Source organism: Acomys russatus, chromosome 2 (assembly GCF_903995435.1).
Source record: "Acomys russatus chromosome 2, mAcoRus1.1, whole genome shotgun sequence".
Lineage (NCBI taxonomy): Eukaryota > Metazoa > Chordata > Mammalia > Rodentia > Muridae > Acomys > Acomys russatus.
The window spans coordinates 32,379,833-32,383,053 of NC_067138.1; the positions used below are offsets into that span (position 1 = coordinate 32,379,833).

The 3,221-nt window shown below is 46.0% G+C and overlaps 1 non-coding gene across 1 annotated transcript; it reads left to right on the forward strand.

The window, feature by feature from the left end:
- The first annotated feature begins 1,603 nt into the window (after nt 1-1,603).
- LOC127207828 (small nucleolar RNA SNORA17) lies at nt 1,604-1,729 on the forward strand. Its single transcript, XR_007833027.1, has one exon. It is a non-coding gene; the product is annotated as a small nucleolar RNA SNORA17 (small nucleolar RNA).
- Nucleotides 1,730-3,221: the final 1,492 nt, after the last annotated feature.

The following is a 3,221-nucleotide window of genomic DNA, read 5'->3' on the forward strand; positions in this document are numbered from 1 at the left end:
CACAATAAGAGGTCTGCCTAACTGTAAGTCACCATCTTTTATGCAGGATGTGAAGGAAAGGCTCCTTTAGGATATTTTTCCAGGCCTAAGTGCAGGAAGAAGAGGGCATACATGTAAATCAAATCAGGCTTCTTGATATTCTACTAGAAGTCTGTTCTGCCAATGGAAATACCAATCTGGCTGATTGTAACTGATGCTAGAAATGGCCTTTTGAAAGTTATACAGAGTCCCTGTTATGCCTCTATTCATTCTTCCTAATATACCATGATGTGACCAACACTGCCATGCACTTCTGCAACCGTGACTGCCACCATGATATAGCCATGATATGAGCTCAACATTGTCTTCTCTGCCATGGTAGATGAAACACTTTGAAACAGGGAGCCAAATAAACCTTCTTGTCTTTGTCTCTGTCATACATTATTGTCACTGAGCCATGAAAGTAACTAACACAGGACAGAAGCCACACATTGTGATGTAAAGAAGAGAGAAAGAATCAGAGGTGGCATGGGCTCCGCCACTGGTGGTTGGGACCTTAGGCCGTTTTCATGGTTTTTTGGAACTTAATTTTCTTTATTTGTAAAATGGAGAGATTGGATGTCATCCAATTGTTGCTTAAATTATTCATTACCATTCATAAAAGAATTAAATGGTAACCACATGAAGTGTCCTACCTTACACTGTATTGTATGTGACTGACACTGTGGAATTTTTAAGCATTAGTAGCCCATTATTATGCTCTGGATATTGGAACATAAGCAGTATGTGCCACAAATAAATGACAGGAATGTGTTAATAATAGATAAATACAGTGTTACCAAGATTCAACAAGATGGCATCCAGGTAAAGGACAGTATACAATGGTGGCTTGATAGATTTTATGAGACTGGGTGCCATGATGCATGAGATTTGGTTCCATAGGAAAAATTAAATAAATATAATATTTTAAACAAGTGTTTCTGAGTTACTGTCCACTGTTATTTGAGCAATGCTAGAGTCATCTTAGGGAATCTCAGTAAAAGACTGCCCAGATCATATTGGCTTGTGGCCATGTCTGTTAGAGAAAATCTTGATTGATGATTAATGGAAGATGGGTGATATCTCAGTCAGCTGTCAAATACCATCTCTAGGCAGTCAGGTCTCAGCTACATAAGAAAGCTAGCTGAACACTAACTAGTGAGCTAGCCAGAGAGTGAGTCAGTAGGGAGGGTTTCTCTATAGTTCTTGCTTGAGAGACAGCTGTGATTTCCCTCAGTGGTGGTCTGTGATCTGGAAGTATAAGCCAAATAAACATCTTGCTCTCCAAGTTGGTTATGGTGCTAATATGTTCCATTGCAGAAGAGAAAAGTAACTAATACAAAGTTACAGTCTGAAGAAAGGCCATCATGCCTGATCATCTGAAACCATGCTACAAAACTGTTTAACAGTATTCTTACTGTACCATGGGGGAACACTAACTTTTAATTTTGTAACACAATGAAGCAAGCTGTAAGACATAATGAAGCCATTTTTTTAAAAAACCAATTATTCAATAATTAAAACTAAATTGCTTTTTAAAGTTATTTTAATAAGAATGATTTGGGTTAAGAATGTAGCTCACCTGCCCCTCTCTAGAGGCATTAGAGGCGTGGCTGCTGTGTCACATGGGCATCAGTAGGTGGTAAGAAGAGAGGTTATGTCTATGATCTGTGTTCTGACCTATGAACATCGGAATTAGTAGCCTAACAGTCCCTGAAAAAAAGCAAGCTTGAGATGACCACCAGTCAGGCACCAGGCAGGGTCAGATGGGCTCCCCAATGGGAGCAAGGCATAGACTAGAAGAACCCCACCTGACTGAGGACCACAGCAGGAGTGAGCCTGAGACAGATGACCAATGCAAGGAGGTCACTCAGGCAGGCCAGGCAAGAAGCAAGACAGAAACAACCACCAGACCAATGCCATGGGGTCCAGACAGGGAGATAGCATTGATAGCCACCAGTCCAGTGTTGCACAGGCTTGGGGGGTACGGGTGGGAGCATGGTGGCCGACTATGCATATGATGGCCCCTGCCCAAGCCCAAATGCGTGTGTGGGGTATAGCACTCCTGAGACAATGCCAGGCACTCTGAGACCCTGGGCACCACTAAGAGGGCCAAGTGAGTGGTGGAGAAATGGAAAAGAAAGAGAAACAGAAGGGTGTGAGCACAATGAGAAAAGGCAGATCTGGAGACTCAAGGGTAGCGAGAAACAAGTGCATGTGAGTAGCTGGTTATGCCACCTGGGACCATGATAGAATCCTGGCCTGTACTGTCACCAGGGGCCAAATCTGGGTCTGTGGCTCTGCAGCAGTAGGGGTCTGTTACCACCAAAGGACAGGCAGATTTGCCTAGTCTGAGCTGCCAGCTAGGGATGTGTTGATATCTAAGGGTTGTGCGGAACTGGCTCCACCCCTCACCTGGGCGTTGTGGGAGAGCTGGTCACAGACGCATGAGAGCAGTAGAGCTGAGCCCTTCCCACCTTGCCAGCTGCAGTACTCAGGAAAGCAGGCCCCACATATTTTGGGAATAGCAGGTTATCTGCCCAAGGTTGTGAATGTGAGAGATCCACTCCCTCACCTGGGCAGTACAGTAGAGTTGACCATGATGGCAGGGGGTAATGGGGAGTGTGGGTGAGCCAGCCCAAGGGTGTGAGCATGGGAGAACAGAACGGGTCCCACATCTCGTCTGCCATGTGGAAGCATGCATGAGAGAGATGCTCTTCTTCTCTCTTTGCCACATAGAGCAGGCAAGAGAGCTGGCCCTGGGGTCATGAAAGCAGGAGACCTATCTCTGTTCTTCATGGGCTGCAGCTCTTGGGAAACTGTGTTCTGCACTTCACCTGGGCAACACAGTAGAGCTGGCCCTGGATGTGGGGGCATTGTGGGTGAGCTGGCCCCGAGGGTATGAACACAGGAGAATTGGTCCTTTTTATCTTCTGCACTGAGGCACAGAGGAGGGATCAGAAGAGCTGGCCCCAAGGTCATTGAGAGTGGGGGAACAGATTATGTCCCTCACCAGATGCAACACTTGGGAGAGTGAGCCCTGTCTCTCACCTAGGCAGTAGGGGAGAGATGGCCTTGGTTGTAAGGTTGCTGGTGAGATGGTCATGTGGGTGTGAAAGCATGAGAGTCATTTGGCTGACCAGCTCAGATACTTCTCAGGCTCAGATCCAGGGCTTTGAATTGGCCTGCCCCAACAGCTATAC